At 40.8% G+C, this 23,775-nt stretch overlaps 1 protein-coding gene and 1 long non-coding RNA gene across 6 annotated transcripts in view; one reads left to right on the plus strand and one right to left on the minus strand.

The window, feature by feature from the left end:
• Positions 1 to 13,793, minus strand: part of ZFHX4 (zinc finger homeobox 4) — a 179,100-nt gene extending 165,307 nt beyond the window's left edge. For 3 of the 4 annotated variants that reach the window (XM_087864792.1, XM_087864793.1, XM_087864791.1), the window contains exon 1: positions 13,423 to 13,793. The gene's annotated coding sequence lies outside the window, so the exon portion shown is untranslated. Of the gene's footprint in view, positions 1 to 11,084; positions 11,222 to 13,422 lie in introns of those variants that run through there. The other variant, XM_045806091.2, reaches the window with a different exon arrangement.
• Positions 11,430 to 23,775, plus strand: part of LOC123797952 (uncharacterized) — a 46,043-nt gene continuing 33,697 nt past the window's right edge. Inside the window, exons 1-3 of one of the 2 annotated variants that reach the window (XR_015725825.1) lie at positions 11,430 to 11,587; positions 11,846 to 11,989; positions 22,058 to 22,264. This is a non-coding gene — a long non-coding RNA (uncharacterized LOC123797952). Of the gene's footprint in view, positions 11,588 to 11,748; positions 11,990 to 22,057; positions 22,265 to 23,775 lie in introns of those variants that run through there. The other variant, XR_015725824.1, reaches the window with a different exon arrangement.

The raw sequence follows: 23,775 nt of genomic DNA on the forward strand, positions 1-23,775 counted from the left end.
GCTAATCCCAATATTTCCCTGGAGCTAAATCTAAGCCATGGCTGACTCCCAGCACAAAAATGTCTCTCTCCAAAAGCCCTTTCGCCCCCTTCAGCACTCATACACTCATTGGTCCTGACATTTTCACTTCAGCCATGACAAATGAGCTGATGACTCTGATGTGATTGCATGGGAGGATGGCTTTATCTAAAGATATATCATTAACTCTCATCACCATCTCTTAATATGGCTCTTCTGGGTTAATGTGTTGTGAAAATCTGAGGAAATTTTTGTGTAAATATATGCACTTTTAGTAGTAAGAGACCAACTTCATCAAAAGGAGAAAAGGGAAGCCAAAGTGGACAGGATCGGGGGAAAAAAAAGACTAGCATTAACTAAATGTTGCTCTGGGGATTTAAGTAACTCTATTCGACCTCTGCCCCAGTGCAAACCAGCCAGATGACTGTCTCTTAAAGGTCCCTTCTCCTCAACATGGGCGGCTGGAGCAGAGCGTAATTTGTGAAGTGGCCCAAATAAAGCTTCTCAGAGAAATATGGCCTCATCAATCAGCAAGCCCATTTTTTGTTTTGTTTTGTTTTGTTTTGTTTTGTTTTGATCCCAGTGTAGTACATATTTTATTCTTGAACCCTTAATTTCCTATATTATTAAATCTCTCTAAATTCATTTTAATGGGGAAAGGGATCGTCAAAACCCATTTTACTCCAAGATCATTGCATTCTCCAATTAGAAGGAAGCAGTATTTTCCAACTATTATTAAATGTGGACCTTTTCAAGCTTCCAAGGACAAGGGAAAAGGAAGTCTTTCCATTTAGCATAAATATCACAACCCTTTAGGTTAAGTTAGAACCCAAGTTCCAGTTACATAGTTCTTGTTATGTATACTATGGAGTTTACAGAGTAGATACTTGTTATAACCTCTTCTCTCATTTCATCTGAGAACACACAGCCAATCAGAGTCAACTGTAGCATAACAGACCTCAGGAAAGGAGGTCAGGCTTTGAGGTAAAGTGCTATTCACTCTTGGACCATGCAAGGAGCTCTTTATTCCTGTTCTTATTGGCATCAGTCCCCCTTACTAGAGCAAGAACAAAGCCAAGTGCTCGTGTGAGCTTTATGAATAAATCAGAGGTGAGCCACTGTAAGTGCTGCCCATGATTTCCTTGTTGACAGTGAGCACTTAAACAGGCTTCTATGACCGGTGACTTCTGGCAAACCATAATGATTCCTAATCTGCACCCTGCTTCATTTCAAGAACTAAATGACCCACCCCATTTTTCCTGCAAGTTTTCACCTTTCAAGCAATTCTTGTCTATCTTGAGCAGCTTAACTTTACAATCCCAGAACAGTCAGCTTGTGCTGTGGTCATCACAGAAATTGTACCAACTGAAAAATCATCCTTTGCTTGGAAAAATTCCACAAATAAAAAAATCTCCAGCATTACAGAAATTATTCTCATATTAATATTATAGTATCTTTGGATATGGGCCAACTAAGGTGCAAAATGCTAAATAATTTGCTGAAGGGTACATACACATTAGATCTGATCAACTAGGCTCTGTAGTTACGTGATATTTCCCAGGAATTTCTCTGAGCTTCAGTTTCCTTATGGGTTAAACAAGGTGATTATGCCATATCCCTTCTGACTACAGCAATCTATGGTTCTAATATAAAAACCCATTTAGATTGTGCTGAAGATAGTTTTCCCTACGGAGTTTTCCAAGACAAACCCAGATGTTTTTAAGGTTGTATATTTCTAAAAAGTACCTAGATTTCAAGAAGAGTGGCAGATTTCAGTAGAACAGTAAACTGAAGTTTTCTATTTATATTCTAATTAACTATTATTCATTTTTTTCATTCATTTAATAGATACTTTATTGAGCACTGATGATTTGCCAATAATGTGTGTTACAATACAGTGATTAAACAGATATGGTTGCTGCCCTCATGGAGGCTGAAATTTATTTGAAGAAACACTTAAATAAGCATCATTAAAAATGTTAAGATGCTAACTGTTTTTCTTTTGGTGAAATATATCATTACCCTATCAGTATTCAATAAACTCTTTGCTTTATTCAACGTATTTCAAGTGAATTGTCAAGTCCTGGATCACTCATTAATGACCAGAACATAGGCAAGGCACACACGTTAATTTTTAGGAAAACTTTAACAAAGATTATGAACCACACATATTAAGCAAAAAAATCAAACTCAAAGCTGGGAAGTTACAATCCAAGTACACTTACATTTCCCATAAAAATACAAACAGTAATTTTAAATGTGCATCTTACATGTATCACAATGGGAAATTATTACAAATTAAAAAAAAGAAAATCCATAAAAGAAATAGATTTTTGTTTCTAGATAGTCCAAAAATTGTATTATAAATTTATTAACCTTTGTCATGCATTTTATCTTTGAACCTGGGTATTCCTCCAATGAATAATGCATTATTATAAAAAGATAAAGGATTGTGATCTCCTCCAAGAGATAAGCTAAGGTGTCTCATAAGTTGGCTATAAAATCCCTCAAGAAAACTGAAAGGTTGTACAGTATTACTGGATTATTAATAACTGGATCTCTTCTCTAAGTTGGTATAAATCTTGATCAACAGGGAGCCACGTAATAGCCATACTCCTTTGGTTGTGTATCAAAGTATTGTAATACTAAAAATCTGGAAAGGTATTTCTGTGGCATCTAACCCAGTTTTGGGAAATCCTGTAATTCTAAGGCTCTCACACAGGCCGGGTCAACAAGACTTAAATAAGCGTTGTGGTATCTTCTATGATTGCATATAATGGACAGCCTGGAATCTTGAGTTCATGTAGATAGACCGAGGTCTGAATTATTTAAAAACTATTCCTGTTCTAATTTGCTTCTTAGAAAAAGACCCAGAAATGCATTAAACATCTAAAAGCCCTCGAAACCAAACAACTCATGATGATGGAGTGGCAGATAATGAGGTAGAGGGCTATCCACGTAGATGCCATCTAGGTATCTGTCGATAAGAATATCCCTTTTATGCAAACCCGTTTCCTAATTTCTGTTTCTGTTGTAAAAGAGACGGGCATCCTTACTCCAAAGAGCTATGTAGACTTGCTTTATCAAATGCTCTTTAGTTGAGCATTACATTGAAACCAGCTATTGAAAATAAAGAAAAAGGGAACACAGGGTATCAGGCCCTGTCACATTTACTTATTTTAATGTTCACAACACTTCAGTGTTATGTAATCTCTACAACAACGTTAAGATACGAATGAGGAAACTGAAGCTTACAAAGATTACATCATTTGAATAAGGTCATCCATAATAAGAATTTAACTCAGGTTGTCTAATAGCTCTGACACAATTCTACTGGTCACTGAGTTGTCAAAAATGGAGGAGATTTTCAAAAATCTAAAGTCTAAGTTAAAATAAACTCATTTAAAAAGGAATCTAAGCACTTAAAAATGCAGTCAAGATTCACATACTTGAATTAGAAACATCATACGGAATCTTTCTATTTTGGATATAAGAACTTCTCAGAGACTTTGGGAGGTAGTAAATTTCTGTTCCTGTCTTTGAATGCAAAATAATAATAATGATGATAATAATAATAAATAAAAAGGAATCCAAAGTAAACAGAATCAAAAGAATGTCCGTTTTTTACTGTGTTGTTCCTTCTGTGCACTATGCTACCTTTACAGCATCACAGCGTTGTCTTCACTTGCTTTCCCTATTAGAATAGAAATCTTACTTCATAACATCACGTTCATGATTATTAAGAATACATTTTAACTCACTGAGATCATCGGTACTTTTATGCGTCATAAACTCTTCTTGAGTTCATTCATTGCACCTAGTCTGACCTCCTAATTAACCCAAATACATGTATACAGTCACAGTGATAAGATGCCATTCAGATTGTACTTGTTTCCTTTTTGTAGCAGAGAACTCATCTCTCAGAAGAAACAGAATCACTGTTGGATTACCAACATTTTTCTTTTCTTCTCTATTTCAACACCACCATACTCAGTTACATAACAAACCCTTTTCCAAGCAGCCAATATAGCTGTGTGACCATTGGTCCTAGAGTTGGGATATCTGAGTTTTGTCCTGACATTTTCCCTAGTTGCTCGGTAACTCAATGGTTACTTCTCCTGAATTCAGTATCTCATATTTTACAATAAGCCCGCTGAACTGAATTAACTCTAGGATATTCTCAGACTTTAGCATGTTGATAGTTTCTCTTACAAACCTACCTGCTCTTTTCTGTTGTGATCATGTTGGCCAGTTCTTAGAAAATGAAAGGAATTTAGTCTACAGAGGGACAATTTCACAGGCTACCCCTATGAATACATCTAAAGAGGAAAGAGGGGTCAGTGTGTGTATATGTGTCTTTATACACACTCCTAGTTTGTATATACTCAACTCATTCTCAATTAAGGAGTGAGCTCTGAAAATTTAAGTATTACTTGCACTATTCCTAACTGTATGGAAAAAAGTACTAAGAACTGTATTTTAGAGAATCCACATTAATAAAACCTTTCAGGTTTAATTAAGGTACTTGGGGTAATGATTGGGCTTCTTCAATTTACTCTTCCAAGCAGATGAATTTTAAGATTTTCCATAAACTTCCCTATTACAAAGTTTTGTTTGTTTTGTTTTGTTTTTAACAGTACAACCAGGTGGTACACACCAGCTCATATGTTTTCGTATTTTAACTATTGTTAAAGCTATGGATTTCCTTTCTTCTTTACAGTGAAGGAAAAGAATTTTATGGACAGTTATAAAATGCATATTTTAACCCAAAAGTCAATTTTCCCTGGTTAAAATGATTTAGATCTGAGTAAATGCTTGCAGAACGCTTTCTGTTTTTATAGCTAGAACACAATGGAATCTATAAACTTTGTCTTCAGAGGTATGTGCTATAGTGGGTACCATTCAGAAATTATCAACTGTGCACTGTCGTATCCCCAGGACACGCAAACATAAGAAATGACCAATCATCTAAATCCATGATGCTAGTGTGTGAACTCCTGACCTGAATGACTAAAACACCTACTCAGGACTTGTCTTGGACCATCAGGGCATTATGACATATTAACCAAGTCAAGCCGCCCAAATTCTTAAATGTTCTTTGTTTATTTTTTCAATCTCTAGAATGTTAAAGTGGCTAATTATATCAGAGATAGGTTGCTTGCCAAATAGGACTTAAGTGTTAAAGCAATTTTTAAGTTGTGTGCATACATTCGAAAATGGCTGAAAATGGCAAATATTTTATTTCACTCACAAACCTTTGAGAGTAGGGGAGTGGACAGCAGCCATCCCTGGACTAAGGATTGTATGTCAAACGTGAAACCATATCAAACTTTCAAGGCAACTTGTGAACCTCTGAAACTAGGGAATTAACAGAACATCAAATCCGGTAAGATCACAGGGGCACAATCCTTATGCAAGAAAATAATGCCATTGAGCCCTCATTAAAAGACCATTTCGTCCTTAGCCATCAAAGACTGCGAGTGCACTAAGATCTTGGTTATATCATCAGGGATAACTAAAACAAGTGCCAAGAGAAATTGTGCACTTTTAGTTCTCACATGTGTCCATCTGTTCACATATAAACATATATTCTGCTTTCTGTCTGATTCCTAAAATCTTGATATCAGAATACCCTGGGCTTTTGCCCATTTCCTAAGAATGCAGACATCACATAAGCTACTATTAACCCATGTGTGATCCACTTCCATGGTGGCTGGAAAGCTGCCAGTTACAACACATGGTGCTTGGTTAACAATGTCTTAAAATATAAATGAATTTATTTTTTAAATTAACACATTTTTCTTATGGAAATACCTTAATAAGCCCTTCTGCATGTAAAATCGCCTCCATGTGGATTTTTTTTTGTTCTTTTAAGACTTTTTGCAAGCATATCATAAAGTTAACCATAAAAGTTTCTGAAACAATCCAGAATTTCTTGACAAATTTTTTAAAGGACTCCAGTAAAGAATTTTGGTGACTTTATATAACAAAGATCAAACACTTTTCCTTTACAATATTCTGTACTCAAGGGGCAACCCTTATACTTTAATTTACGTGAAAACACTTCTGATTTCCCAAGTTTCCATGTAACATTCTTAACAGTACCTCAGCAACTGAACTGCGAAAGTGATGAGGCAAACAGAAGTTCTACACTCCAGGAACAAAACAAGTTAGGTTAATATCTGGTGGAATCTTCGAATCCTGCTCTGGGGCAGCCTTCAATGGCTCATCTGTTCTGACCCCAAACCGGAAAGAGATTGTTTAAAATGTATACATATAAATAATTATCCACACTGCGTTTGATTTACATGTGTACAAAAGAATCCATTCCCACCTTTGGAAGTGTCTTAACACTTATGGTATTTTAACTGCCCTAATTATGGTTGAAGAAACATCATTAAGAGCCCTGACCATGTTGTCAACTGATAACCAGTTACAGCTCTAACTAGTGACAAGAGAAAACCTTATTGCCAATGTCTGCAAAAATGAACATACAATACTCAGACACTTTTTAAAAGACTTATCGTGAAATGAAATGCACAATATACCTACAAAGCAACATGAAGATGAATTAAATCCTAGGAAAATAACTCTGTGTCCTCTTTTACTAACCCCTCCCAAACAGAAAAGCTGATGGGCCACTTAGCACACTTAACAATGCCAAAAGTCAGGATACACAACTCTTTCCCAAATGAAGTGTTCTACCAACTGAGACAACTATTTATAGCCTATGGGGGAGGGGGTGGGGGAACACCATATATTCCATCGTTAACTAAATTAAATATCCACACCATACTCTTGGCCTCCTCTGAAATAACCGGTTTTGACAGCAAAGTGCTGGGAATTCTCGATACCCAATAGTCAATATTTGGCTAGCCTAGCATGTTTCTGAAAACTCTTCTGCATACAAGCCTCTGTTTATCATCCTCTAGCTGCACTATTGTCATACATATTACTTCCCAGTGATGATGAAAACTCAGGGCATCTTATAAGTTGCTGAAATCTGAGCCCCTGCTTGTTTTCTCAAGTCTTGGACAAACATAACTTTAGAGAGAGCAGAGCATAGGCATAAAGAAAGAGGGGCCTGCATTTTCATCTTCCTTTCATCTTAGTCATTCAGTCAGCCATTCAGAACCCTATTCAACAGAGCTTTTCATTATGCAAAAAAATGCTAATCCTTTTCCGATGCTTTCACACTTGTATAAACCCCCATTCCTTCAACTGAAAAGCAATTATATCAGTTTACCTTTCTGTCAAAAACAGGATTAATATTCCAATAACAGAATCTCCTTTCTTTTCCTATCTTTTTGCTTTAGGAAACTAGAGATTATTAGTAGAGGCATTCTTAGAACAAGAATACATTATTTTAAATATGATGGTGTTAACCAATGAATGGAAAAAGGAGAATGATCATAAGAAGAAAAAGTCCCCCAGTAAACTGCAGAAACTCTTTTCTGTGATAGAACTGACCTTCCCTTTGCAGATGCCCAAAGAGACTGAGACTCACTCTGGTCTATTAATCAGAAACAAATTATGAAAGAATGTAGTTGGACTGGTTGACACTATCCTGTCTTGGGAGACTCAGTAACAGCCTAGTAACAATGTCCTCTTCATGGGTAATGAACAGCCATGACAAATGGGGCAGAGAAACTATTTATTTGCATATGCAAATTCTCACACAAGGGAAACATGTACAAACAAGTGTCATTGTAAGGTGGATTAGGCAAACAACGCTTTCTTTTTAGGACATTCTGCAGCCCAGAACATTAGTCAGCACAATTAAACCAGTCTCCATGGAGACTAATGAAATTTCACCATGGTATGAGTTAAATTAGATAGCTAGTTATGTGTTTCCACAATCCAACTTGAAATCCATTATTGTTTCAGAACAATACAGCAATTGTGCCTAGCTGATCTTTGCCAGCTCAACGAGCTCCTAAGTTGACAATTTGCATATGTTAATATAATTAAGCACTAATTACATGAAACTTGTACATATTCACATGCACTTTCCCTGGGCGCTTTTCAGTTTGAACCTTGGCCAAGTCTTTAACCCTTAGAATGGTCTTAGAGGATAAAAACTCTGCCTGTGGGTACAGCCCCTAGGCAGACACAGAAAGGCTCCTCATTTATAAACACAAAGCTTAACCTGGCTTCTCATATTTCTAGCAACAATGACAGAAAATATTTTCTGAGTGTGGTAGGGACCAGGGATGAGGGGAAAGGGGGGGGGGGGGTAGGGAGGGTGTGTGTGGATTAGTCTTTAAAGACTTATAACGAATATCTTCTCATAGAAAAGCAATAACATTCATTTCAAGAAAATGTTAAGAATTTGCTCTCACTGACATTGTGGGACCTTGGGAGATGAAAATGGTTCGACAACAGCAAAAATAGCAAGTAGAAAAGGAAAAGGGGGCATCAGCACCTAATGAGCTTTACATAAATATATGCAGAGGCAATTAAGCAATGTTAATTACTATGACAGCAGTTAATTGAATATAATTAGATATTTTAAGCCACTGAATAAAGCATAGTTAAGATTAATTTTATTGAGATTAATTGTAAATAAGGATAGATTAACTCTCTGTTTTGACAGGCATAAAAAGTAGTTCTGCAAATTAAGCAGGAGCGTGGCCACCAGTCCAAAAATCATATATTATTTTAATGTCACACCTCAGAATCATCCCCTCAATAAACATGACTTTTCAAACCCAAACAGACAGGAATCTTGAAGAAAAACAAACAGCTTGCAGAGATTAAAGAGCCTTTTGTCCTTTTTCATGTGCATTTCTTTTAACAGACTAAATTAAGCGAGTCTGGTGTACGTTTTTTAGGAAGGAACATTTCACACTGAATGGAAAAAATGTTCTATCACATATGAAATTCGTGCAGCTGTGCGGAACTTGGTCCAGATGGTTTTAGACTATAAACCACCACCAAATGATAGACAGTAGGCCTTCCCAAGATTATGTGATAAAGTCACAATCTTTTATTTTGACCTCCCAAATTTCTGCTTTGTATTATTCCCAATCAAATCACATATTTTCTTTTACAAGTGTGTTTCTCCAAGAGGGTTAAAAGAAACATTGTGCCTACTAAGTACTAGAAGTAAATGTAAAATGAATTGGAGAAGGCCTCCTGTAACAGATATCAGCTAAATCATTCAGCTACAAAATGCAATGATAGCTATGACAACAACGTATGCAGATGACAACACTTGATTATTACTCTTACAAACAATGGTTTCTAGAAATATTTCTTAGGAAAATATTGCTAAATGAAAAGCCCTCCCAAATACTTTCACACCAAGACAATTCATGCATACTCTTTAAGGAAATTAACACAGTCCTCAAGAATGCTGAACAAATCACTAATAAGAAAGGAACTTCAATTGATTTTGAAATAAATCAATAGGTGATTAACATAATATTTTTAAAGCAGCAGAATGTGTGTGTGTCTGTATTGCATAAACATATATATTATATTTCCAATACCCCTTAGCTCTTAATCGAACAAGGGCTTTATGCTATTGAGCATGCCTCTATACTACCTCACAACTTCTTTAGGATGCCCTTAGTCTTTATAACGAAAATCCTAAAATGGTCTGTGGAACAAGACTACAACAAGCCATTCTGCAGTGAAAGATTTTAAATCATCCAGCCTCTTCTAATAGACTTGAGACTTATTGAGGTAGAAACCATAAAAAATGAAGAAGGGAAATTTAATCCCTGAAATATTGATTTGCACATTAATATCATATAGGCAGAGGGCAATTTGGCTTCGTGGAAATGACACATTGTCGACCCTTGGTGAAGTCAGAGCCAATCTAACTGCTGAACATGTCTGAATCTCAAGAGTTATTAAGGGCTTCCCTTCTTGCCTTTATGACTTTTCTTCAGCCTACCAATGCAATCTTAAATGTATTATCTTTAAGAAATAATTGTAAAACCTCAGGGGTTTTCCAGTTAATGGAAGGGAGGCCAAACCACATCAGATTCTGAAATGCAACATTAAACCCTTGCAATCAACAAAACCACCTCAATTCTCATCCATCCAGTGGAGGATCTAATATTGTTATTAGAGATAATCAAATTTCATTGTGTAAATTTAGGCTCATGGTCAGAATGAAAGCAGTAAATTCTGCAATATTAAACAGCGATTTTCTCAGCATCCTTTATGCTTTCCTTTGCTGGTGCAGCATCTTTAAAAATAATCCAACTAGCTCAAAATTAATGGACAGATTTGGGCTTATCTGCTAAAAACTGCGAAAGATTACAATAGAGCTGAACATGTTTCTTTCATTTTTAACTTTTAGTGGCAACTTTCACTTCCTAGACTCACAGCCCACTCTCCCTGTCCTAACCCCACAGTTGGTGCTATTGCTTTGACTTACACAGCTGGTTTACCTGACCTTTCTTTGTTCCTTAGGTACATTTCACTTTTCAGATTTATGGTATTTCCCCCATATTTCATTGGCTCTATCTTCATTGCCATAAAAATAAAAACACTTAAATATGAGTTTACTTTTTTAAAATCCAAAAGCAACCAGCTATTGAATAAATACACAGTGATGCTCTCTCCCCCACTTTATGCCATAAATATTAAAACCATTTAAAAAAATAACTATATAAACCTTATGATCCCCACACTGAAGCCAGGTGCAAGAGGTTAAAACAGCTGGCTAGCCATCTTTTATTTTTGTGTGCCTTCCTGCTGATTGAAACCGCAAACATTGAAAACTATCAAATATTCCCTTAAGGATTTTTTTTTAAGAAGAGGAAGGAAAAAAGAAAACCTTCATTTTCTATAATATGCTCCTCTGTGGCGAAGAAAAACTCTAAAACACAATCAGTCACAGAGGTAGTGAAATAATTCCGAATATCTCCTTTCTCTTGTATTTAAACCATCATTTCCAACAACTTCTATACACAATTGTTTTTAATTCTTCAGTTAGAAAAGAGAAAAGAGGGAAAGAAAGAAAGAAAGAAAGTCTGAGCTTGCTCTGTCAGTTTTGCCAGTAAATATAAAGTAAAACAAATGTTGATGGCACCGAGAGTGTTACATACCCGGGCTGTGTTTTTGCATTGCTCTCAATGGAAGCGATCGATGCCCGTGTCACTGTCGCGTCCCAATCGCAGCCAAGTCTCAGCCTTAATCTAAGCAACACCCGAAAAGGCAGCGGCAGCCGCAGCCTCTCCCTGACTCTTCCATCCATCCACCCAACTAAAAATATAATACTACATATGAGCTTTAACCACTCCACGTTTATAGGGATCAAGCCACTGAAAATCCAGGAGAACACAATAAAAAAAAAAAAAAAAAAAAAAAAAAAAAAGAACCCTCCTTCTGTCTCTTGTCTCTCGCTCCTCTCTCTCTCTCTCTCTCTCTCTCTCTCTCTTCTCTCTCCTCTCTCCCCTCTCTCTCTGTCTTTCCTTTTGCCATCTACATGATCCTTGATTAAACATGGAACAGAGTTATTAAAAAAGGGGGGGTAAGGACTCAAGGAGAGGAAATGCAACTGTCAGAAATCGGGACCGCCAGATTTCCTGGTGAACCTGCCTCTGTCTGAGTCAGTGTCAATCCACCATCTTCCGCCAGTGAACTTGTCTTTGGGTTTTTGTTTGGTTTGGGGGGGTTGTTGTTGTTGTGTATGTGCTTTTTTTGGAAGGGGGGAGGGGAAAAGCAAGGTGGGGGCTGGAGGTGGGGGGGAGTAGGGAGAATGTATGTGTGTCTGTGAGTACGTGTTGAGTGTGTGTATGTATGTGTGTAGGGGTCGGGGTGGGGGGGGGGGTCCGTGTTTGCGATCTGAACCTTTGGTACCTACAAGGAGGGTGTCTCACCGAACGGTAGCTAAGATCTCACCAGAACCGCGCGGAAGTGAGGAGTCGCGGCCAAAGGCGCCCACTGGAGCCTCCTCTCTGGGCCGGACCCCAGCCCGAGCCGCGAAAGGAGCCCCCCGCCCGGACCACAGGTAACAAAAGAAATACAAACCAGTGCACCGTCTTCTGTGGGGGAAGGGGGCCAGGATGGGGAACCCTCAGTAACTTGGGCATCGGTAGAGAAACTTTATACAATTCCATGACAAATTTTATTGTTATTATTATTTTCTGATAGAAAAGAGCAGAAAGAATGGGGGGAGGAGGGAGTGAAACAGAAGTAGAAGGAAGGCGAGACCCGACGCATTCCAGCCCCTCTTCCCTTAGCTGCTCCCGGCCGGAAGGCGCACTTGATGCGGAGAGAGGCGAAGAAGGTGAAGTTCGTTTGTAGACATGGAACCTCTTTGGGGGGGCAGGGAATAAATCAGTTCTCACAGCCGGCCACAGCCCCCCCCCAATACACACACACACACACACACACACACACACACCCTTTGCCCTTTGCCAAAAGGAAAGGAAAGATTCTTGACCCCGAGCCGCTGGCATCTATCCTCTAGTCTAACACACACCCGGCAGCGAAAGCGCCTGGCAAGAGCTGCAGCCGCTTCCCGGGTCCCTGGCCCCGAGGCCCGGCGTTCCCGCCTCCTAACGGACCTGCCTTCCGTTCGCCAGCACCCGAGTCTGCGCCGCCCGCGCCGCCGGGAGCAGCCCTCGGCTGTGCCCGCCGCCCGCTCCGGCCGGCGGGTATCTACCTGCAGCCCCAGCCCCAGCTCGTGCCCGGGCCTCTCGGAACCCCCGGCCCAAGGCGTACGAATCTCCCGTCCTCAGCCAGTCCCGCGCACTAAGCGCCCTTCGGAGAACTTGAGAGAGGAAAGGGTGGGGGTGGTAAGAGGAGGAAGAAAAACGAGGCTGAATAACGGGGGCAAGGGGTGTAAAACAGGGAGAGAGGGGCTTCAAGCCCCACCGACCAACGTTCAAACTTTCCGAGGATGAGTGCGGAGAAAGGATCATCCCGACCGGGGTATGGGGGCGCGGGGCGACCGGGGACCCCTGGCAGTGCGCGCCGCTGCGGAGCTGACAGCTTCCCCGCGCCACGAGAAAGCCACAGGCTCGCGGTGGAGACAGAACCCGAAAAGACAGGAAAAAGGAGAGAAAACTGTTCGGCCAAATGTGGATGATCCGCCACTTAATCCAAAAGTTAAATCCCCAAAAACGCAGCCCCCCCCCAAGAAAGTGGAAAATCAGGTCCCTCAATGCCCCCTCCCTCTTTCAGCGGAGCAAATCCTTGAGCCAAAAAAGGGGGAAAGAGATAGAAAAGGGGGGCAGAGCGGAAGAGATGGTCGGGATGAGGGGATGTGTGCGAGAGCGAGCAAGATCGAGCGAGCTAGGGGCAGAGAGGGAGAGAGGCGGAGAGGGAGAGAGAGGGAGCGAAATATCAAAGATTGTGCAAGATCAGGCTGGAAAGATAATCGATACTCGACCTAAATTTAACACAAACTACTCAATAAAAGTTAAAGAAAAAACTTACTTTCCATTTCCCCTGCAGTTCCTACTCGATCTTCGCCTCTTTTTTGTTTTGCTTTTATTTTACTTACAGCTGATCACATCCAAGTAAAACGAGAGGGTTCATTAAAAAAAAATAAAAAAAAATAAAAAAATAATCCTCGAACTTTATTGGGTGAAAATAAAAACGCTGAAGCAGAAAGTGGGGGGCATGGAGCGGTCCTCGGGGGTCCGGGAGGAGTTAAAGCATGTGCCGACCGCGGTCTCGCTGTTTGGTTGTGAAGGGGTTGGGAAAAGGAGGAAAGGAAATGAAAATCCGATATGTCTTTATTCTGCTAATTATTATCGTTTTAGCCCTGTTTAAAAAAATGGCTGATTAAGTTGAGTGCGCATGTCTTTGTGTGTCTATTCCCGATATGCACTCTGGGAATGAGAGAGGAGAGTGAGGGAGAGGGAGAGGGAGAGGGGGGAGAGAGAGGTGTAATTAGTGAGGTGATCAACATTCCCCAGACTGCAAATGACGCGCAGCCCGGACTCGGAGCAGCCCGGGAGCCTCGCGGCTTGCAAGGCTCAGAGCGCTGCGGCGGGAGCCCGGGACGCTGCGACCGCGGAGAGGGCAGGAGATGGGGATCTCCGGGGCTCGCACCCCACGCGCCCCTGAGCGCGCGACTCCCAAACTTCATTAGACACACACACACACACACACACACACACACACACGCACACACACACACAGTCTCTCTCTCTCTCTGTCTCTCTCTCTCTCTCTCCCCCCCCCCCTCTCTCTCAGCAAAAAGGAAGAGAAAATAAAACATAAATACCGGCAAAGCAATGCCCTTTAACCAGTCGAATTTTTTTTAATTTTAATGAAGCAAAGTAATTATTATCGGACCAGAGACTTGTTTACTAGGGAGCTTTAAGGAGAAATTTAAGTTAGAGTAATGAGGAGTTTTTCCCTGCCTCATTTATTCTGTTGTGTACAAGAACGCATTTTAATGGAGAAATGCGGGACTGAGCAAATATGCAGATGTATGTAAATAAAGGGTGCCCAGCCTATTTCGAAGGAAGAATTACACTCTGGATCCATAGGCACCTATTTAAACACGTATCTTTAGCTTGCACACGCAGAAGAGAAAACCCAAGGCATGGTAGATGCAAGGGGTTAGTTGAGTCAAAGTAAACTTTCAAATGAGAGTAAGTGATGGGTGCAAGGGTGATAGTGGGGATATGGTCCTAGCCTTTATGTAATATTTTTGAATATTTTATCAGAATTGCATAAGTTCAATGTAATAGCTTAAGAAGACTTAGGGGAAAAAAAACCCTTTCATCTTGCAAGTCTGTTGAATTATCTTTCTTGAAGCACATTATGATGAATTTTAAAACCCCACTACAGATCTCATTAGAATGAAATATACTTGGTATTTTCTGGTACAAAATTTAAGGTGGCTGATTCTCATTTGAAAATCTAATTATCTCTTTCCAATATTACAGATGTGAATATGAGTGACACTTTCATTAAAAGATAATTAACTAAAACTAGGAATAGACATACTTTTAAATACCCCCTACTGAATATCTGAATATGGAATATATATATATATATATATATATATATATATATATATATTATCCCTTGCTACTCAGAGAGCATCTTGATACACTGCTACACTATAGGTCACAAGTAGACACTATCTATGTAATATTTCAAAAATAAGAATTCTAGAGAGAGGTGAAAGTACAAACCAAACAAGCTAAAAACAGGAAATACTTGCAATGTCCAGCTTCCTGGACAGGTGAGGTGTCAGCTGCTTTGAGTTGACAGGTCTTTGAAGTTCTGGATCGCCAGGATCTGCTTCAAAACCTTGTCTTAGGCCTTAAGCACCAAATCTACCAAATACCAACAAAAAGTTTTATCGCAGAATAACAGAGGCTGCAAACACGCATCTTTCTGGACCTGAAACATTGTGCTATCAGGGAACATTTGGAAAATCCTAGACCTCATGCAAATGACATTAAAAACCAAACAAAACACCTGGGAGGATAAAAGCATTGTCCTCAAAAGAGCAGACCTAGGCCCAAATCAGAAAAGCTGGTTGCCTACCTACAGCAGCTGGCTAAGGTTACAATGAAAGTCCAAAGGCTTGGAGTAGAGAATAAAACCTAGATATGGTCTTTATTAAGAGAGAGAAAAAAGAGCAAATCACCACCTTAGGAATCTGAAGTCGATGTATGTACTAGTATAGTATAAACCAGGGCTACTAAACGTTAACAGAAAATCATCTACCTCTCCAAAGACTCCATCCTATTTTAAACTTGTTTGGGAAGAATCTGCTCAAAGTGTATGGCTTTCTAAGATTTTTAAGTTACTTTGTTTACAGGCTTACCTTTGTACAGCAACTGTATCATGGTGTGCTGTCTGATTGCACCTCAGCTGAGTTTATCCATGTGCTTTAAGAAACATACATGGCCACAGTGGTAAAATTTTAATTCTCTGTAACTTGGAAGTGAAGAAGGTGTTTATGTAGCATTGCTGTTTACAGAAAAACACCCCAGAGAGCAAAAATTCTGGCTTTAAAAAACCATTTGAGGTGTGTGTTGGGGAAGGGGGTGGGGGCTTTTAAAAAGACTGAGGGGAAATGAAGGCAGGGAGACTTTCAGGTTCAAATCAGAAAAGATCAAGCCCTTTGCGGGAGAGGGCTTCATGTACAAGCTCACTGATGGAAAAACCATTTCCTGCGATTTCAGACGGTAAATGCGTATGATGAAGGAAACACCTGAGAACAATAAGTCTGTTTCAGGCTCAGGTGAAGAAAGGGGTCTATTTCTGGCATGGAAGAATAGGGAAATGGTGATCATTTAGTTTTCAAGTTCTCCTTTATTTCTCTTGCCTTTTTCTTCCTGAAACATCATCAATAACATTAATGTCATTAATGTCAAAACACCAAACGTCAAATCAGGAAAACCATTTTAAAAATTTGGTGGCTATTTCTCCTCTATGCCCCCCATCCTTCTCTTTTCTTGGAAAATACATCCCTCTCTTTTCTTGGAAAATCTCTCTCTCTCTCTCTCTCTCTCTCTCTCTCTCTCTCTCTCTCTCGTGTGTGTGTGTGTGTGGGGGGGAAGCGGTTATTGAATTCTAGGTAAGAAAACAAAAGGAAGGAGGATTTGTAAGAGGAGCGCCCACTTTTGCAATCCCTCTGCTAGCGAGTATTCCCCTCCTAGCTTGTGTGTGTGTTCTTTTTAATCATCTCTTTCTCATCCTCTTTCACCTCTTTACTAAGAAGAGAAGCTGAGGTGAGGGTCGGGGGTTAATGGGCTGAGGGGATGGGGCAGAAAGGGACTAGCACGGAGTCAACAGTTTCCTCCAGGGCTCGGCCTTGGAGCGCGCCCGCGCGAGGAGGGTAGCTGGGGAGAAGCGGCTGCAGGTCTGCGTGGGGTGGGCCCGGAGGCGCGGAGCGCGGCGCCGCGGGCAGGGGCGCGGTGAGGCGGGCGAGCCCGAGCCCAGCCCGCGGGGCTGCTCCGGGGCGAGGGCGCGATCGGCCCGGCTCGCCCCGGCTGCGCCCCGGACCCTGGCGCCCTCCTTCTCGGCCCCTCGCTCCAGGAAACCCAGCTGCTCCTCTCGGGTCTCTGAGGACCCCTTGCCGTCAACCTTTGACCCTGGTTCCCCCTCACCCCCGCCCCCATTCTGCTGTCCCTAAACTCTGTGCGAACCCGCCGCCGCCCTCAAGGAACGTTTGGCTACTTTTTATTTCAAAGTGAAAGGAGCAGAGGTTTCCCTGCCGCGCCAAGAACTTTCTCTACACCCTCTTCTACACTTTCCAGGGCTACCCAGCCGAGCTAAGCCCATTCCGGGGCGCTCGGACCCTGACGCCGAGCTCCCATTTGGGGGAGAACCAAAAAGGGATACCAAGTGCTTAGGTGTTGAGTGTTGGAAGCAAGAAGTAATTAATATTGAGACAAAAGGTAATTTCCACTTTTAGACTTTTCCTTGGCGTATTTTATTTCCCAAATCTGTGCCGCGGACACTCTGGGCTTTACAATCTCTTTAAGGAGTCTTCCGCTGTCTGTTCCCGGATTCCCCCGCCCTGCCCTCACCAATTCAGTAACAAATACCCCACCTCCCTCTCCCTCACGTCCCGCCAGCTCAAGACCAAGCCCAGCCCAAGGGGAAAAGGTTCCCAGTCTTTTGACCGCGCATCCGGGGTCTATAGATGAGCTCAGTTTGAAACGAGGTATTACAAGATTTCAGCGTTAGGAACCCTTTATATCACCACAGACACTTTCAGATCCTCAGCCCCCCTCCTCCTTCCCTCTTTTTGTTGGGTCTTCTCCACCCGGGGGCTATTTAACAAAGGCAGTCTGTTAACTAACATTTTTAACTCAGCAACTCCTTTCCGAAACACACTTAAACTGATACCAATGTCTGTCATTTTGTGAGTGGCGAGGTGTCGCTGTGTGTGTGTAAGGGGGGGGACCTGAAGTTGTCAGTGAATCGGAAAGTGCAGGGCTTATTTGGGATGGTGTCACAAACACATTGTATTTACAGTGAAATAATTCAAGAAATAGTGTGAAAGAGTGCCAAATTTCATTACTACGAAAAAAAGTATATTTTTCTTAAGAACTCAAGAAGCGGGGGGGGGGGGCGGGAGCTTAAAATATGACCTAACATCCAGAATGGACACCCTCTTTGATGGTGAGAGTGAGCTAGATGAAATGAAATGAAATTCAAAAAGGAAAGACATTTTGAGTGTGTATGTGTGTGTAGCATTTGTGGGCAGTTAAATCTGTCGTCCTCTGATTCTCTCCCCTCCCCCAACCTGGTTCTTATCTCCTTTGTGGTCTTTTTTGTCATAAAAATGCCCCCATCTTGATCCCGGTCTCTATCTGTACTTCCATGTTTCTGTATGTTTCTCTCTTTATAACTAAAGTCCCTTTTTGGTTTTTATTTGCAGTAAATCTGTTTTACCTTTTTTTTTTTCCTGGTGGTTCTGACCTGGTTCAACTTGTGTTGGGGGGGGAGTCATTATTATGTAAAGTTAGGCACAGGTAAGGTATGGAATGGGGAAAAGGGAGGAGTTATAGAGGGTTTGAGGAAGGAAGAATTAAGGGAGTGGAGAAGGGATGGGGGAAGGGGGAGAGAGAAAAGTCAGACACCCTCTGGCCTTTCAGAGGTCAGGGCTCAGACAGTGCTGTGACCTCCTTTCCCTCTAGGCAACAAGCCCAGTGTTTATAAACAAAATCAGAGGGACTCTCCCCAAACAATAGCACTTCACTAACTTCACAAGCACTTCTACAGCTCTTATGCAAATTAATAAGGACTCCTTATCACTTACCACTACACATCCCCCAACCCCCCTCAGCACATGTATTCACACTTAACAGCGCCCAGACCCAGGATCACAAGCACACCCTTCTCAAAACACACGGAGATATTTCCAGCAAACATATCCAACAAAAATTTTACGTTTCATCTGGGGAAGATCTCTAAGAGACAACGATGCAGATGGGACAAGATAAGTGGGAAAAGAAAGAAAGAAAGAACTGAGATTTCACTGAATAGACGATAAATTTGTGATCTTTTAAAACCTAAAACATCTATATCTAGTCAAGGTAATGCTGTATAGACAATATACTAAACACTGGCCACCGAATAGAATTATTTGAAAACAGGACATTACATTCATCCCAGCATTCACATTTCCAAGACAAAAGTGCAAATCTTTATAGTTGAAGAAAAGCCACCACCTCTATATGTAATGTCCCTAAATATTAGACACAAAAGCACCGTTAAATCCCGCAGCAAACAAACAGCCCATCTGATCTAAGTTACAAAATGTATAATTAAATCCATCTTCAATTACAGAAGGCAGCTAGCAGAAACTAAATCAAAGATTTTGAAACAAATGTTGTTTGCCAAGGTACAGAAATGATAGCTTTACATTATATTGTAACCAAAACTCCATTTCAGGAATAAATTACAAGATAAGGGGGGGAAAAATAGGTAAAAGCAAAAAAAAAAAAAAAAAAAAAAGAATTACATGATTTCAAACTTCTGCTTTAAAATGATTATCAGTGCAAGTCTAAGAGAAAAAGGTTAAAGAAGATATACCTCAGAGCAAAAAGATCATCTCCTTTTCTTCTTTGTCTATCAGTCCCCTGTTAAAGCATATGGAAAATGTTTTCAAAATGCCCAGATTTGGCACATTGTCATTGCAAAGAGAGGAGCGCAGTGATGCTGTTAGAGAAAATGGGAAATAAATTCAGGATTGGGTGCTGCCTCCTTCAATGCGGATTTATCTAAGTTTAATTTAATATTCCGCAATCACTGAATGATCGCATATAATTCACCAAGATTTTAAAGGGCTTTATTTAAATACCTTGAGCAACAAGAGAATGAAATTTAAACCATTGCTGCCATTGCTTATATTTTTTATTTTCCTATTAGAAGAGCTTTAACTGGCAATTTCTAATAATAAAAGGAAAAACGATAAAGGTTTGGATTTTTAAAAGGGAGAATGTTAAAGGAAAGCATTAGCTTTATTAAAATCATTCTGAACATAAAATCAAAAAGCACAAAATGGTTGTTTGTAAAACACTAAACCTTTAATCGATTTTATTGGCATTCCGATCGATTAGATAAACGGAAATCTATAGCAAACATCAAAGCATTTAAAACATTTTCTCTATCTCATTTATAAACAAAACTTTTCTTTTCAGCAGAAAAAAATGATTATCAAACGACTAACAGGAAATTCTTCAGATATCAAATTACGATAATAAAATTATTTCCACATGGAAAGGGATAATGACAATGATGATAGTAATTACAATAATGAATAATTCAACAACCCTTTGACATGTATGTTAGAACCTCCAGCAGAAACCGCTCTAAAGAGGGGGTACTTTAAAAGAAATACTTAATTTTTTTAAATTGAAGTATAGTTGACAATACTTTATTTTTAAAGGAAATATTTTTTAGAGATAACTCTGGGGGAGTAGTTTAGGTGTGGCTGTCGGACTGGTGTTAATTTCCCTGCAATTGCAAACGAGTCCATTTCCTCGCCGGTGTTTTCCTTCCAAATTGATACTTCTTATTAGCAAAAATTAATATGCAAATGTCAGTGAGCCTTTCCAGGTTTGCAAACTTGTATCCGGACCTGTCTTCTACTTACTCTAAAAGGTGATTCTCAAATTATAGAGGGGGGCGAAGACTAGACTCCCCAAACCAGAATGTGATCACATATTTGATCTTTTAAGTGAAGGAAACCGATTTATTTGGAGATCTGAAAACTGCTATCCAGAGAAATGCAGCAATCAGACCTTATGGCATTTTAGCTGCAGCAAAAGGAAGTGTTGCTGTAACGGGTATTATGTTTATTTGTTAAAGAAAATCAATGAAAGTGGCTGTAAAGTAGTTAGTGAGGCGTGTGTTTGGGACTCGCGGTGAATCGTGACTCTGGCAGGCTGAAAGAGCAGCTCTTCTCCTTGCCAGAAAAGTCCCCGCGTCGCCCCGAGCCGGGGAGCGGGCTGTGCGGCACCTGGCTTCCAAGTCGCCGGTGCCGCCCCGCGGTGCTCTTGTCGACCGCCTAAGTCGCTCCAATTTTCTGCCCTTTTTGCCCTCTGTCCTAGCAGTTGCTCCTTCCAGTTGACCGTGGTGGCCTTCCCACGCCCTCCCTCAGCAGCACACACCTTTTTCCTCCTTTTCTCTTACTGACTCTGGTCGTTTCCTCCTTTACGCTACAGGTCTGAACTTCTGTACTTCTTTTCCTCCTATTGGAATCTCCCTCCTCTGAATCTCGAAGTCTCTTCGGTGAATCGCGGAATCTTTCTTTCCTACCCCGCCCCTCCCCCATTTCTCTCTCCTGCCAATTATTTAGCACCCGGGTCTTCTTACCCTCGCACTTCTATCCTCTCCTCCAGACATTCCAGAGAGTTCTCATCACACCAGAATGCACTTTTTCTTCTCCTCCTACTCCCCTTGGATTGGGGAAGGGGGGTGAGTTGAACTCCCAGGGGTTTTATTCTATTCTTTTAACAGCTTTACTTTCCCTTTTCTTCTTTGCGTAACCTTCACCTACCTACTAATTTATAACAGAAGCGGTTTCTTTCCCTTTCATTTCCTAGTTTACAGTTTCCGTCTGGGGCTGTGCACTGCACAGGCACCCTCGGGCTCCCCCCTCCCAGGCCGCCCCCGCCGGCCACCGGCCCAGGCAACTATTTTCATGTACTTGGTTGCGGTCTCACTGCACTTTCTCTCCTTGGAATAAGTTAGTTTCCATGATTTGAAGTTCTCCGTGGAGCGCCTCTTTATTTGTCAAGCTAGCTCGCTGCCCAATGAGGGGTGGGGTGTGGGGGAAGGTGTATCAGCCACTTAAATCCCTTTTAACAACCGTTTACTCCCAGTCCCACCACCCGCCCAGGTAATGTCTTGTGTGAATAATAACGAATTCTGGGAGATTTTCCCTCTCAGCGCGTGCAGATTGCTTATGAGTTATTCCTGAGAGGGTCTCAAACCCCTTCCTTGTATCTTCTGGCTTCGAGTAGTCACCATTTCAAACCCCCCCCCCCACGCCTCTTCTCCTTCCCCGCCTCGCTGGCCGCCCTGGCTGCATGAGGGGAACGCAGTCTAAAGACCTCGTCCTCTCGCTTCTTGTTTCTAGCTGCTGCAGCTGCCGCTGAAATTCGCTGTGGCCGCTGCCTCTTCCCGCTTTAATCCCAGACCTCCAGTCATTGGGCAGCTCCTCAGAGGCAAGAAGTCAACACCATGGCAACCCGACAAGCCTATCAAATCACCGGCTAGCGTGACAGCAGCTACACTGCAGGCAGAAGTGGGCTGGGCGGAAGAGCAGAGTGGCCACTACGCTCAGGTACACAGTCTGGGAGTGGACAGCAACTGTCAGCATCCACGTTCTGGCTACACAGATGTGCACCACCGGGTTCATACCCTTACCCTATGTCCCCTAGTAGGTTTGGAGGACGAGGAGGAGGTGGAAGAGGAGGAGGAGGAGGAGGAGGAGGAGGAGGAGGAGGAGGAGGAGGAGGAGGAGGAGGAGGAGGAGAAGGGGAGATACATAGAGGAGTGGAACAGCTTCGGGAGAGAGTTTCAAGCTAAAAGTAGTCGAAGCCTTAGATACTGTAAACTAAAGACGCCTTGTGCCCCAGCAAGTAGATGAAACCAAGTTGCAATAACCTCAGAACCAGATTTAAAGGGTTTGCACAAAGGTGTGGGATATTTCTTCACCGGTTCTGTCACTTGCTTGAGCAAAATTAATGCAACATTGTGTTCTGGAGTTTCAAAAGTATAAAAGAAAATGTTACATTTTTTAACTTTTCCTGTCTGCCAGTGTTGGAGTCTGCAAAAAATATGGCTCGACATCAATTTCAGCTATGCTAATTGACTGCCTTGGAAATGACCTAAACTTTACCTGAAACTGCCTTTACCTTCTTCTTTCCTAGAATGTGTACTATGTGTCATGTGTGTTCTAGATCTTCTCTAAAGAGAAGGAACAGAGGAGACTAGGAAATGGGTAACTAGGAAATCCCTGCATTCCTCTTGGGCCTACTTTGTCTTTGCATTTCCTTGATTTTCCTTGAACTCCCAGGTAGACAAATAGAAGAAGACAGGACTTTCACTAATAATTCAGAGCACTTTGTTAATTTACATAGTTTAGTTTGAAACTGGATTTTTCTTTTTCTTTTTTTTTTATTTTGAAAGCAAACAATGTTTTTGAGAAACGTGCAACATATTTCTTATTAGCTTATACAAATATTCGAACAATAATACAGAATGCTATCATTGACCATGTATCACCCTCTATCACTTATCTCATAGTTGCTTTCTGAATTTGAGAGCACAAGTTTGCTGAAGTTGTATAGGGCAGAAAGAGAAATCCATTTAATAATGAGGTTAATGTGTCATATTGAAAGAATCTTGTATGAATTCTAAAACGTACCTTTAAGTCCACTCCACATAAACACAATTCACTAAATAAACAATTTTCATATTGATCTCACATTTTTTATGAAGAGGCCTTCAGTGTGTATTTAAGTTATACTTGGCATGCATAAAATACTAGAGACCTGGAAAAGGTTCTCAAAACAGCAATTGCAATATTAAGCAGAATAGGGTAGAGAGCCAATTTTTGTCGCTCTAAAGAGAAATTCAATGAAATCTTGAACTTCATTTCCTTACTTTCTCTATATTTCATTGTTGATGGATCCTAATATTAAAACAGTACCTTTTGAAAATATAATTTATTACATACCAAAAATGAGTATAATAACTGACACTGGAGAAACAGGTCATGATATACTAGAGAAAACTTTTGGATATAATGTGATTTTCCCTGCACTAAAACTCTAATAACATTCTGGTAGC

This window comes from Ursus americanus, chromosome 9 (genome assembly GCF_024610735.1).
Source record: "Ursus americanus isolate L20-20 chromosome 9, mUrsAme1.1.p, whole genome shotgun sequence".
In the NCBI taxonomy this organism is placed as follows: domain Eukaryota; kingdom Metazoa; phylum Chordata; class Mammalia; order Carnivora; family Ursidae; genus Ursus; species Ursus americanus.